Raw genomic sequence first — 15017 nt, forward strand, 5'->3', positions numbered from 1 at the left:
GGTACTTCTCTTCATAGACCTAATAGGTTCATGGACTTCTCTTCAGGAACTAAAAGGTTCAGGGACTTCTCTTCATAGACCTAAAAGGTGCATGGACTTCTCTTCAGGAACTAAAAGGTTCAGGAACTTCTCTTCATAGAACTAAAAGGTTCATGGACTTCTCTTCTCAGAACAAAAAGGTTCAGGGACTTCTCTTCCAAGAACTAAAAGGTTCAGGGACTTCTCTTCTCAGAACAAAAAGGTTCAGGGACTTCTCTTCCAAGAACTAAAAGGTTCAGGGACTTCTCTTCTCAGAACTAAAAGGTTCAGGGACTTCTCTTAGAACTAAAAGTTTCAGGAACTTCTCTTCAGGAACTAAAAGGTTCAGGGATTTCTCTTTATAGATCTAAAAGGTTCAGGGACTTCTCGTCAGGAACTAAAAGTTTCAGGGACTCTTCGTCATAGAACTAAAAGTTTCAGGGACTTCTCTTCTTAGAACTAAAAGGTTCAGGGACTTCTCTTCATATAACTAAAAGGTTCAGGGACTTCTCTTCACAGAACTAAAAGGTTCAGGTACTTCTCTTCATAGACCTAATAGGTTCATGGACTTCTCTTCAGGAACTAAAAGGTTCAGGGACTTCTCTTCATAGACCTAAAAGGTGCATGGACTTCTCTTCAGGAACTAAAAGTTTCAGGGACTTCTCTTCAGGAACCAAAAGGTTCAGGGTCTTCTCTTCATAGAACTAAAAGGTTCAGGGACTTCTCTTGTCAGAACTAAAAGGTTCAGGGACTTCTCTTCCAAGAACTAAAAGGTTCAGGGAATTCTCGTCATAGAATTAAAAGGTTCATGGACTTCTCTTCAGGAACTAAAAGGTTCAGGAACTTCTCTTCAGGAACTAAAAGGTTCAGGGACTTCTCTTCATAGAACGAAAAGGTTCAGGGACTTCTCTTCTCAGAACTAAATGGTTCAGGGACTTCTCTTCCAAGAACTAAAAGGTTCAGGGAATACTCTGCAAAGAACTAAAAGGCCCAGGGACTTCTCTTCACAGAACTAAAAGGTTCAGGTACTTCTCTTCATAGACCTAATAGGTTCATGGACTTCTCTTCAGGAACTAAAAGGTTCAGGGACTTCTCTTCATAGACCTAAAAGGTGCATGGACTTCTCTTCAGGAACTAAAAGGTTCAGGGACTTCTCTTCATAGACCTAAAAGGTGCATGGACTTCTCTTCAGGAACTAAAAGGTTCAGGGACTTCTCTTCTCAGAACTAAAAGGTTCAGTCTCTTCATAGAACTAAAAGGTTCAGGAACTTCTCTTCATAGAACTAAAAGGTTCATGGACTTCTCTTCTCAGAACTAAAAGGTTCAGGGACTACTCCTCATAGAACTAAAAGGTTCAGGGACTTCTCATAGAACTAAAAGGTTCAGGGACTTCTCTTCAGGAACTAAAAGGTTCAGGGACATCTCTTCATAGAACTAAAGGTTCCGGGACTTCTCTTCATAGAACTAAAAGGTTCAGGGACTTCTCCTCATAGAACTAAAGGTTCAGGAACTTCTCCTCATAGAACTAAAGGTTCAGGGACTTCTCTTCACAGAACTAAAAGGTTCAGGTACTTCTCTTCATAGAACTAAAAGGTTCAGGGACTTCTCTTCTCAGAACTAAAAGGTTCAGGAACTTCTCTTCCCAGAACTAAAAGGTTCAGGGACTTCTCTTCATAGACCTAATAGGTTCATGGACTTCTCTTCAGGAACTAAAAGGTTCAGGGACATCTCTTCATAGAAATAAAAGGTTCAGGGACTTCACTGCAGGAACTAAAAGGTTCAGGAACTTCTCTTCATAGAACTAAAAGGTTCATGGACTTCTCTTCTCAGAACAAAAAGGTTCAGGGACTTCTCTTCCAAGAACTAAAAGGTTCAGGGACTTCTCTTCTCAGAACAAAAAGGTTCAGGGACTTCTCTTCCAAGAACTAAAAGTTTCAGGGACTTCTCTTCAGGAACCAAAAGGTTCAGGGACTTCTCTTCATAGAACTAAAAGGTTCAGGGACTTCTCTTGTCAGAACTAAAAGGTTCAGGGACTTCTCTTCCAAGAACTAAAAGGTTCAGGGAATTCTCGTCATAGAATTAAAAGGTTCATGGACTTCTCTTCAGGAACTAAAAGGTTCAGGAACTTCTCTTCAGGAACTAAAAGGTTCAGGGACTTCTCTTCATAGAACGAAAAGGTTCAGGGACTTCTCTTCTCAGAACTAAATGGTTCAGGGACTTCTCGTCTTAGAACTCAAAAGTTCATGGACTTCTCTTGCAAGAACTAAAAGGTTCAGGGACTTCTCCTCACAGAACTAAAAGGTTCATGGACTTCTCTTCAGGAACTACAAGGTTCAGAGACACCGCTTCAAAGAACTAAAATGTTCAGGGACTTCTCTTAGAACTAAAAGGTTCAGGAACTTCTCTTCAGGAACTAAAAGGTTCGGGGACTTCTCTTCATAGATCTAAAAGGTTCAGGGACTTCTCGTCAGGAACTAAAAGGTTCAGGGACTCTTCGTCATAGAACTAAAAGTTTCAGGGACTTCTCTTCTTAGAACTAAAAGGTTCAGGGACTTCTCTTCATATAACTAAAAGGTTCAGGGACTTCTCTTCTCAGAACTAAAAGTTTCAGTCTCTTCATAGAACTAAAAGGTTCAGGGACTTCTCTTCATAGAACTAAAAGGTTCATGGACTTCTCTTCTCAGAACTAAAAGGTTCAGGGAATACTCTGCAAAGAACTAAAAGGCCCAGGGACTTCTCTTCACAGAACTAAAAGGTTCAGGTACTTCTCTTCATAGACCTAATAGGTTCATGGACTTCTCTTCAGGAACTAAAAGGTTCAGGGACTTCTCTTCATAGACCTAAAAGGTGCATGGACTTCTCTTCAGGAACTAAAAGTTTCAGGGACTTCTCTTCAGGAACCAAAAGGTTCAGGGACTTCTCTTCATAGAACTAAAAGGTTCAGGGACTTCTCTTGTCAGAACTAAAAGGTTCAGGGACTTCTCTTCCAAGAACTAAAAGGTTCAGGGAATTCTCGTCATAGAATTAAAAGGTTCATGGACTTCTCTTCAGGAACTAAAAGGTTCAGGAACTTCTCTTCAGGAACTAAAAGGTTCAGGGACTTCTCTTCATAGAACGAAAAGGTTCAGGGACTTCTCTTCTCAGAACTAAATGGTTCAGGGACTTCTCGTCTTAGAACTCAAAAGTTCATGGACTTCTCTTGCAAGAACTAAAAGGTTCAGGGACTTCTCCTCACAGAACTAAAAGGTTCATGGACTTCTCTTCAGGAACTACAAGGTTCAGAGACACCGCTTCAAAGAACTAAAATGTTCAGGGACTTCTCTTAGAACTAAAAGGTTCAGGAACTTCTCTTCAGGAACTAAAAGGTTCGGGGACTTCTCTTCATAGATCTAAAAGGTTCAGGGACTTCTCGTCAGGAACTAAAAGGTTCAGGGACTCTTCGTCATAGAACTAAAAGTTTCAGGGACTTCTCTTCTTAGAACTAAAAGGTTCAGGGACTTCTCTTCATATAACTAAAAGGTTCAGGGACTTCTCTTCTCAGAACTAAAAGTTTCAGTCTCTTCATAGAACTAAAAGGTTCAGGGACTTCTCTTCATAGAACTAAAAGGTTCATGGACTTCTCTTCTCAGAACTAAAAGGTTCAGGGAATACTCTGCAAAGAACTAAAAGGCCCAGGGACTTCTCTTCACAGAACTAAAAGGTTCAGGTACTTCTCTTCATAGACCTAATAGGTTCATGGACTTCTCTTCAGGAACTAAAAGGTTCAGGGACTTCTCTTCATAGACCTAAAAGGTGCATGGACTTCTCTTCAGGAACTAAAAGGTTCAGGGACTTCTCTTCATAGATCTAAAAGGTGCATGGACTTCTCTTCAGGAACTAAAAGGTTCAGGGACTTCTCTTCATAGAAATAAAAGGTTCAGGGACTTCACTGCAGGAACTAAAAGGTTCAGGAACTTCTCTTCATAGAACTAAAAGGTTCATGGACTTCTCTTCTCAGAACAAAAAGGTTCAGGGACTTCTCTTCCAAGAACTAAAAGGTTCAGGGACTTCTCTTCTCAGAACAAAAAGGTTCAGGGACTTCTCCTCATAGAACTAAAGGTTCAGGGACTTCTTCTCATAGAACTAAAGGTTCAGGGACTTCTCTTCATAGAACTAAAAGGTTCATGGACTTCTCTTCAGGAACTTAAAGGTTCAGGGACTTCTCTTCACAGAACTAAAAGGTTCAGGTACTTCTCTTCATAGAACTAAAAGGTTCAGGGACTTCTCTTCTCAGAACTAAAAGGTTCAGGAACTTCTCTTCATATAACTAAAAGGTTCAGGGACTTCTCTTCTCAGAACTAAAAGGTTCAGTCTCTTCATAGAACTAAAAGGTTCAGGGACTTCTCTTCTCAGAACTAAATGGTTCAGGGACTACTCTTCATAGAACTAAAAGGTTCAGGGACTTCTCCTCATAGAACTAAAAGGTTCAGGGACTTCTCTTCAGGAACTAAAAGGTTCAGGGACATCTCTTCATAGAACTAAAGGTTCCGGGACATCTCTTCATAGAACTAAAAGGTTCAGGGACTTCTCCTCATAGAACTAAAGGTTCAGGGACTTCTCCTCATAGAACTAAAGGTTCAGGGACTTCTCTTCACAGAACTAAAAGGTTCAGTCTCTTCATAGAACTAAAAGGTTCAGGGACTTCTCTTCTCAGAACTAAATGGTTCAGGGACTACTCTTCATAGAACTAAAAGGTTCAGGGACTTCTCCTCATAGAACTAAAAGGTTCAGGGACTTCTCTTCAGGAACTAAAAGGTTCAGGGACATCTCTTCATAGAACTAAAGGTTCCGGGACATCTCTTCATAGAACTAAAAGGTTCAGGGACTTCTCCTCATAGAACTAAAGGTTCAGGGACTTCTCCTCATAGAACTAAAGGTTCAGGGACGTCTCTTCACAGAACTAAAAGGTTCCGGGACATCTCTTCATAGAACTAAATGGTTCACAGACTTCTCTTCAGGAACTTAAAGGTTCAGGGACTTCTCTTCACAGAACTAAAAGATTCAGTTACTTCTCTTCACAGAACTAAAAGGTTCAGGCACTTCTCTTCTCAGAACTAAAAGGTTCAGGAACTTCTCTTCCCAGGACTAAAAGGTTCAGGGACTTCTCTTCATAGACCTAAAAGGTTCATGGACTTCTCTTCAGGAACAAAAAGGTTCAGGGACTTCTCTTCCAAGAACTAAAAGGTTCAGGGACTTCTCTTGTCAGAACTAAAAGGTTCAGGGACTTCTCTTCCAAGAACTAAAAGGTTCAGGGACTTCTCTTCCAAGAACTAAAAGGTTCAGGGAATCCTCGTCATAGAATTAAAAGGTTCATGGACTTCTCTTCAGGAACTAAAAGGTTCAGGAACTTCACTTCAGGAACTAAAAGGTTCAGGGACTTCTCTTCATAGAACGAAAAGGTTCAGGGACTTCTCTTCTCAGAACGAAAAGGTTCAGGGACTTCTCTTCCCAGAACTAAATGGTTCAGGGACTTCTCGTGTTAGAACTAAAAGGTTCATGGACTTCTCTTCAGGAACTAAAAGGTTCAGAGACATCTCTTCAAAGAACTAAAAGGTTCAGGGACTTCTCTTAGAACTAAAAGGTTCAGGAACTTCTCTTCAGGAACTAAAAGGTTCAGGGACTTCTCTTCAGAGATCTAAAAGGATCAGGGACTTCTCTTCAGGAACTAAAAGGTTCAGGGACTCTTCGTCATAGAACTAAAAGTTTCAGGGACTTCTCTTCTTAGAACTAAAAGGTTCAGGGACTTCTCTTCATATAATTTTTTTTTTTTTTTTTTTTTTCATATACTTCATTAATCCCGCGAGGGGAAATTCAGTTTTCAGTTTTCACTCTGCATTAATGGAGAGTTCTCAGAGTGAGGGGGCTGCCCACAGAGAGCGCCCCAGAGCAGTTGTTGGGGTTCGGTGCCTTGCTCAGGGGCACCTCGGCAATGCTCAGGAAGTGGACTGGCACCTCTCCATCTACCAGACCAATTACCGGACTTGGTCCGTGCCGGGACTTGAACCGGCGACCCTCCGGTTCCCAACCCAAGTCCCTACAGACTGAGCTACTGCCACCCATAACTAAAAGGTTCAGGGACTTCTCTTCTCAGAACTAAAAGGTTCAGTCTCTTCATAGAACTAAAAGGTTCAGGGACTTCTCTTCATAGAACTAAAAGGTTCATGGACTTCTCTTCTCAGAACTAAAAGGTTCAGGGACTACTCCTCATAGAACTAAAAGGTTCAGGGACTTCTCATAGAACTAAAAGGTTCAGGGACTTCTCTTCAGGAACTAAAAGGTTCAGGGACATCTCTTCATAGAACTAAAGGTTCAGGGACTTCTCCTCATAGAACTAAAGGTTCAGGGACTTCTCCTCATAGAACTAAAGGTTCAGGGACTTCTTTTCACAGAACTAAAAGGTTCAGGTACTTCTCTTCATAGAACTAAAAGGTTCAGGGACTTCTCTTCTCAGAACTAAAAGGTTCAGGAACTTCTCTTCCCAGAACTAAAAGGTTCAGGGACTTCTCTTCATAGACCTAATAGGTTCATGGACTTCTCTTCAGGAACTAAAAGGTTCAGGGACATCTCTTCATAGAAATAAAAGGTTCAGGGACTTCACTGCAGGAACTAAAAGGTTCAGGAACTTCTCTTCATAGAACTAAAAGGTTCATGGACTTCTCTTCTCAGAACAAAAAGGTTCAGGGACTTCTCTTCCAAGAACTAAAAGGTTCAGGGACTTCTCTTCTCAGAACAAAAAGGTTCAGGGACTTCTCTTCCAAGAACTAAAAGTTTCAGGGACTTCTCTTCAGGAACCAAAAGGTTCAAGGACTTCTCTTCATAGAACTAAAAGGTTCAGGGACTTCTCTTCTCAGAACTAAATGGTTCAGGGACTTCTCGTCTTAGAACTCAAAAGTTCATGGACTTCTCTTGCAAGAACTAAAAGGTTCAGGGACTTCTCCTCACAGAACTAAAAGGTTCATGGACTTCTCTTCAGGAACTACAAGGTTCAGAGACACCGCTTCAAAGAACTAAAATGTTCAGGGACTTCTCTTAGAACTAAAAGGTTCAGGAACTTCTCTTCAGGAACTAAAAGGTTCGGGGACTTCTCTTCATAGATCTAAAAGGTTCAGGGACTTCTCGTCAGGAACTAAAAGGTTCAGGGACTCTTCGTCATAGAACTAAAAGTTTCAGGGACTTCTCTTCTTTGAACTAAAAGGTTCAGGGACTTCTCTTCTCAGAACTAAAAGTTTCAGTCTCTTCATAGAACTAAAAGGTTCAGGGACTTCTCTTCATAGAACTAAAAGGTTCATGGACTTCTCTTCTCAGAACTAAAAGGTTCAGGGAATACTCTGCAAAGAACTAAAAGGACCAGGGACTTCTCTTCACAGAACTAAAAGGTTCAGGTACTTCTCTTCATAGACCTAATAGGTTCATGGACTTCTCTTCAGGAACTAAAAGGTTCAGGGACTTCTCTTCATAGACCTAAAAGGTGCATGGACTTCTCTTCAGGAACTAAAAGTTTCAGGGACTTCTCTTCAGGAACCAAAAGGTTCAGGGACTTCTCTTCATAGAACTAAAAGGTTCAGGGACTTCTCTTGTCAGAACTAAAAGGTTCAGGGACTTCTCTTCCAAGAACTAAAAGGTTCAGGGAATTCTCGTCATAGAATTAAAAGGTTCATGGACTTCTCTTCAGGAACTAAAAGGTTCAGGAACTTCTCTTCAGGAACTAAAAGGTTCAGGGACTTCTCTTCATAGAACGAAAAGGTTCAGGGACTTCTCTTCTCAGAACTAAATGGTTCAGGGACTTCTCGTCTTAGAACTCAAAAGTTCATGGACTTGTCTTGCAAGAACTAAAAGGTTCAGGGACTTCTCCTCACAGAACTAAAAGGTTCATGGACTTCTCTTCAGGAACTACAAGGTTCAGAGACACCGCTTCAAAGAACTAAAATGTTCAGGGACTTCTCTTAGAACTAAAAGGTTCAGGAACTTCTCTTCAGGAACTAAAAGGTTCGGGGACTTCTCTTCATAGACCTAAAAGGTGCATGGACTTCTCTTCAGGAACTAAAAGGTTCAGGGACTTCTCTTCATAGAAATAAAAGGTTCAGGGACTTCACTGCAGGAACTAAAAGGTTCAGGAACTTCTCTTCATAGAACTAAAAGGTTCATGGACTTCTCTTCTCAGAACAAAAAGGTTCAGGGACTTCTCTTCCAAGAACTAAAAGGTTCAGGGACTTCTCTTCTCAGAACAAAAAGGTTCAGGGAATTCTCGTCATAGAATTAAAAGGTTCATGGACTTCTCTTCAGGAACTAAAAGGTTCAGGAACTTCTCTTCAGGAACTAAAAGGTTCAGGGACTTCTCTTCATAGAACGAAAAGGTTCAGGGACTTCTCTTCTCAGAACTAAATGGTTCAGGGACTTCTCGTCTTAGAACTCAAAAGTTCATGGACTTCTCTTGCAAGAACTAAAAGGTTCAGGGACTTCTCCTCACAGAACTAAAAGGTTCATGGACTTCTCTTCAGGAACTACAAGGTTCAGAGACACCGCTTCAAAGAACTAAAATGTTCAGGGACTTCTCTTAGAACTAAAAGGTTCAGGAACTTCTCTTCAGGAACTAAAAGGTTCGGGGACTTCTCTTCATAGATCTAAAAGGTTCAGGGACTTCTCGTCAGGAACTAAAAGGTTCAGGGACTCTTCGTCATAGAACTAAAAGTTTCAGGGAATACTCTGCAAAGAACTAAAAGGCCCAGGGACTTCTCTTCACAGAACTAAAAGGTTCAGGTACTTCTCTTCATAGACCTAATAGGTTCATGGACTTCTCTTCAGGAACTAAAAGGTTCAGGGACTTCTCTTCATAGACCTAAAAGGTGCATGGACTTCTCTTCAGGAACTAAAAGGTTCAGGAACTTCTCTTCATAGAACTAAAAGGTTCATGGACTTCTCTTCTCAGAACAAAAAGGTTCAGGGACTTCTCTTCCAAGAACTAAAAGGTTCAGGGACTTCTCTTCTCAGAACAAAAAGGTTCAGGGACTTCTCTTCCAAGAACTAAAAGGTTCAGGGACTTCTCTTCTCAGAACTAAAAGGTTCAGGGACTTCTCTTAGAACTAAAAGTTTCAGGAACTTCTCTTCAGGAACTAAAAGGTTCAGGGATTTCTCTTTATAGATCTAAAAGGTTCAGGGACTTCTCGTCAGGAACTAAAAGTTTCAGGGACTCTTCGTCATAGAACTAAAAGTTTCAGGGACTTCTCTTCTTAGAACTAAAAGGTTCAGGGACTTCTCTTCATATAACTAAAAGGTTCAGGGACTTCTCTTCACAGAACTAAAATGTTCAGGTACTTCTCTTCATAGACCTAATAGGTTCATGGACTTCTCTTCAGGAACTAAAAGGTTCAGGGACTTCTCTTCATAGACCTAAAAGGTGCATGGACTTCTCTTCAGGAACTAAAAGTTTCAGGGACTTCTCTTCAGGAACCAAAAGGTTCAGGGTCTTCTCTTCATAGAACTAAAAGGTTCAGGGACTTCTCTTGTCAGAACTAAAAGGTTCAGGGACTTCTCTTCCAAGAACTAAAAGGTTCAGGGAATTCTCGTCATAGAATTAAAAGGTTCATGGACTTCTCTTCAGGAACTAAAAGGTTCAGGAACTTCTCTTCAGGAACTAAAAGGTTCAGGGACTTCTCTTCATAGAACGAAAAGGTTCAGGGACTTCTCTTCTCAGAACTAAATGGTTCAGGGACTTCTCTTCCAAGAACTAAAAGGTTCAGGGAATACTCTGCAAAGAACTAAAAGGCCCAGGGACTTCTCTTCACAGAACTAAAAGGTTCAGGTACTTCTCTTCATAGACCTAATAGGTTCATGGACTTCTCTTCAGGAACTAAAAGGTTCAGGGACTTCTCTTCATAGACCTAAAAGGTGCATGGACTTCTCTTCAGGAACTAAAAGGTTCAGGGACTTCTCTTCATAGACCTAAAAGGTGCATGGACTTCTCTTCAGGAACTAAAAGGTTCAGGGACTTCTCTTCTCAGAACTAAAAGGTTCAGTCTCTTCATAGAACTAAAAGGTTCAGGGACTTCTCTTCATAGAACTAAAAGGTTCATGGACTTCTCTTCTCAGAACTAAAAGGTTCAGGGACTACTCCTCATAGAACTAAAAGGTTCAGGGACTTCTCATAGAACTAAAAGGTTCAGGGACTTCTCTTCAGGAACTAAAAGGTTCAGGGACATCTCTTCATAGAACTAAAGGTTCCGGGACTTCTCTTCATAGAACTAAAAGGTTCAGGGACTTCTCCTCATAGAACTAAAGGTTCAGGAACTTCTCCTCATAGAACTAAAGGTTCAGGGACTTCTCTTCACAGAACTAAAAGGTTCAGGTACTTCTCTTCATAGAACTAAAAGGTTCAGGGACTTCTCTTCTCAGAACTAAAAGGTTCAGGAACTTCTCTTCCCAGAACTAAAAGGTTCAGGGACTTCTCTTCATAGACCTAATAGGTTCATGGACTTCTCTTCAGGAACTAAAAGGTTCAGGGACATCTCTTCATAGAAATAAAAGGTTCAGGGACTTCACTGCAGGAACTAAAAGGTTCAGGAACTTCTCTTCATAGAACTAAAAGGTTCATGGACTTCTCTTCTCAGAACAAAAAGGTTCAGGGACTTCTCTTCCAAGAACTAAAAGGTTCAGGGACTTCTCTTCTCAGAACAAAAAGGTTCAGGGACTTCTCTTCCAAGAACTAAAAGTTTCAGGGACTTCTCTTCAGGAACCAAAAGGTTCAGGGACTTCTCTTCATAGAACTAAAAGGTTCAGGGACTTCTCTTGTCAGAACTAAAAGGTTCAGGGACTTCTCTTCCAAGAACTAAAAGGTTCAGGGAATTCTCGTCATAGAATTAAAAGGTTCATGGACTTCTCTTCAGGAACTAAAAGGTTCAGGAACTTCTCTTCAGGAACTAAAAGGTTCAGGGACTTCTCTTCATAGAACGAAAAGGTTCAGGGACTTCTCTTCTCAGAACTAAATGGTTCAGGGACTTCTCGTCTTAGAACTCAAAAGTTCATGGACTTCTCTTGCAAGAACTAAAAGGTTCAGGGACTTCTCCTCACAGAACTAAAAGGTTCATGGACTTCTCTTCAGGAACTACAAGGTTCAGAGACACCGCTTCAAAGAACTAAAATGTTCAGGGACTTCTCTTAGAACTAAAAGGTTCAGGAACTTCTCTTCAGGAACTAAAAGGTTCGGGGACTTCTCTTCATAGATCTAAAAGGTTCAGGGACTTCTCGTCAGGAACTAAAAGGTTCAGGGACTCTTCGTCATAGAACTAAAAGTTTCAGGGACTTCTCTTCTTAGAACTAAAAGGTTCAGGGACTTCTCTTCATATAACTAAAAGGTTCAGGGACTTCTCTTCTCAGAACTAAAAGTTTCAGTCTCTTCATAGAACTAAAAGGTTCAGGGACTTCTCTTCATAGAACTAAAAGGTTCATGGACTTCTCTTCTCAGAACTAAAAGGTTCAGGGAATACTCTGCAAAGAACTAAAAGGCCCAGGGACTTCTCTTCACAGAACTAAAAGGTTCAGGTACTTCTCTTCATAGACCTAATAGGTTCATGGACTTCTCTTCAGGAACTAAAAGGTTCAGGGACTTCTCTTCATAGACCTAAAAGGTGCATGGACTTCTCTTCAGGAACTAAAAGGTTCAGGGACTTCTCTTCATAGATCTAAAAGGTGCATGGACTTCTCTTCAGGAACTAAAAGGTTCAGGGACTTCTCTTCATAGAAATAAAAGGTTCAGGGACTTCACTGCAGGAACTAAAAGGTTCAGGAACTTCTCTTCATAGAACTAAAAGGTTCATGGACTTCTCTTCTCAGAACAAAAAGGTTCAGGGACTTCTCTTCCAAGAACTAAAAGGTTCAGGGACTTCTCTTCTCAGAACAAAAAGGTTCAGGGACTTCTCCTCATAGAACTAAAGGTTCAGGGACTTCTTCTCATAGAACTAAAGGTTCAGGGACTTCTCTTCATAGAACTAAAAGGTTCATGGACTTCTCTTCAGGAACTTAAAGGTTCAGGGACTTCTCTTCACAGAACTAAAAGGTTCAGGTACTTCTCTTCATAGAACTAAAAGGTTCAGGGACTTCTCTTCTCAGAACTAAAAGGTTCAGGAACTTCTCTTCCCAGAACAAAAAGGTTCAGGGACTTCTCTTCATAGACCTAATAGGTTCATGGACTTCTCTTCAGGAACTAAAAGGTTCAGGGACTTCTCTTCATAGAAATAAAAGGTTCAGGGACTTCTCTGCAGGAACTAAAAGGTTCAGGAACTTCTCTTCATAGAACTAAAAGGTTCATGGACTTCTCTTCTCAGAACAAAAAGGTTCAGGGACTTCTCTTCCAAGAACTAAAAGGTTCAGGGACTTCTCTTCAGGAACCAAAAGGTTCAGGGACTTCTCTTCATAGAACTAAAAGGTTCAGGGACTTCTCTTGTCAGAACTAAAAGGTTCAGGGAATTCTCGTCATAGAATTAAAAGGTTCATGGACTTCTCTTCAGGAACTAAAAGGTTCAGGAACTTCTCTTCAGGAACTAAAAGGTTCAGGGACTTCTCTTCATAGAACGAAAAGGTTCAGGGACTTCTCTTCTCAGAACTAAAAGGTTCAGGAACTTCTCTTCCCAGAACTAAAAGGTTCAGGGACTTCTCTTCATAGACCTAATAGGTTCATGGACTTCTCTTCAGGAACTAAAAGGTTCAGGAACTTCTCTTCATGGAACTAAAAGGTTCAGGGACTTCTCTTGATAGAACTAAAAGGTTCAGGGACTTCTCTTCATAGAAATAAAAGGTTCAGGGACTTCTCTGCAAAGAACTAAAAGGCCCAGGGACTTCTCTTCACAGAACTAAAAGGTTCAGGTACTTCTCTTCATAGAACTAAAAGGTTCAGGGACTTCTCTTCTCAGAACTAAAAGGTTCAGGAACTTCTCTTCCCAGGACTAAAAGGTTCAGGGACTTCTCTTCATAGACCTAATAGGTTCATGGACTTCTCTTCAGGAACTAAAAGGTTCAGGGACTTCTCTTCATAGACCTAAAGGGTTCATGGACTTCTCTTCAGGAACTAAAAGGTTCAGGGACTTCTCTTCATAGAAATAAAAGGTTCAGGGACTTCACTGCAGGAACTAAAAGGTTCAGGAACTTCTCTTCATAGAAATAAAAGGTTCATGGACTTCTCTTCTCAGAACAAAAAGGTTCAGGGACTTCTCTTCCAAGAACTAAAAGGTTCAGGGACTTCTCTTCAGGAACCAAAAGGTTCAGGGACTTCTCTTCATAGAACTAAAAGGTTCAGGGTCTTCTCTTGTCAGAACTAAAAGGTTCAGGGACTTCTCTTCCTAGAACTAAAAGGTTCAGGGACTTCTCTTCTCAGAACTAAAAGGTTCAGGGACTTCTCTTCCAAGAACTAAAAGGTTCAGGGACTTCTCTTCTCAGAACTAAATGGTTCAGGGACTTCTCGTCTTAGAACTCAAAAGTTCATGGACTTCTCTTGCAAGAACTAAAAGGTTCAGGGACTTCTCCTCACAGAACTAAAAGGTTCATGGACTTCTCTTCAGGAACTACAAGGTTCAGAGACATCTCTTCAAAGAACTAAAAGGTTCAGGGACTTCTCTTAGAACTAAAAGGTTCAGGAACTTCTCTTCAGGAACTAAAAGGTTCAGGGACTTCTCTTCATAGATCTAAAAGGTTCAGGGACTTCTCGTCAGGACCTAAAAGGTTCAGGGACTCTTCGTCATAGAACTAAAAGTTTCAGGGACTTCTCTTCTTAGAACTAAAAGGTTCAGGGACTTCTCTTCTCAGAACTAAAAGGTTCAGGAACTTCTCTTCCCAGAACTGAAAGGTTCAGGGACTTCTCTTCATAGACCTAATAGGTTCATGGACTTCTCTTCAGGAACTAAAAGGTTCAGGAACTTCTCTTCATAGAACTAAAAGGTTCAGGGACTTCTCTTCATAGAACTAAAAGGTTCATGGACTTCTCTTCATAGAAATAAAAGGTTCAGGGACTTCTCTGCAAAGAACTAAAAGGCCCAGGGACTTCTCTTCACAGAACTAAAAGGTTCAGGTACTTCTCTTCATAGACCTAATAGGTTCATGGACTTCTCTTCAGGAACTAAAAGGTTCAGGGACTTCTCTTCATAGACCTAAAAGGTGCATGGACTTCTCTTCAGGAACTAAAAGGTTCAGGGACTTCTCTTCATAGAAATAAAAGGTTCAGGGACTTCACTGCAGGAACTAAAAGGTTCAGGAACTTCTCTTCATAGAACTAAAAGGTTCATGGACTTCTCTTCTCAGAACAAAAAGGTTCAGGGACTTCTCTTCCAAGAACTAAAAGGTTCAGGGACTTCTCTTCTCAGAACAAAAAGGTTCAGGGACTTCTCTTCCAAGAACTAAAAGGTTCAGGGACTTCTCTTCAGGAACCAAAAGGTTCAGGGACTTCTCTTCATAGAACTAAAAGGTTCAGGGACTTCTCTTCTCAGAACTAAAAGGTTCAGGGACTTCTCTTCCAAGAACTAAAAGGTTCAGGGACTTCTCTTCTCAGAACTAAAAGGTTCAGGGACTTCTCTTAGAACTAAAAGTTTCAGGAACTTCTCTTCAGGAACTAAAAGGTTCAGGGACTTCTCTTCATAGATCTAAAAGGTTCAGGGACTTCTCGTCTGGAACTAAAAGTTTCAAGGACCCTTCGTCATAGAACTAAAAGTTTCAGGGACTTCTCTTCTTAGAACTAAAAGGTTAAGGGACTTCTCTTCATATAACTAAAAGGTTCAGGGACTTCTCTTCTCAGAACTAAAAGGTTCAGTCTCTTCATAGAACTAAAAGGTTCAGGGACTTCTCTTCTCAGAACTAAATGGTTCAGGGACTACTCTTCATAGAACTAAAAGGTTCAGGGACTTCTCCTCATAGAACTAAAAGGTTCAGGGACTTCTCTTCAGGAACTAAAAGGTTCAGGGACATCTCTTCATAGAACTAAA

The sequence above is a fragment of the Symphodus melops genome (assembly GCF_947650265.1).
Source record: "Symphodus melops genome assembly, chromosome: 16".
Classification (NCBI taxonomy): domain Eukaryota; kingdom Metazoa; phylum Chordata; class Actinopteri; order Labriformes; family Labridae; genus Symphodus; species Symphodus melops.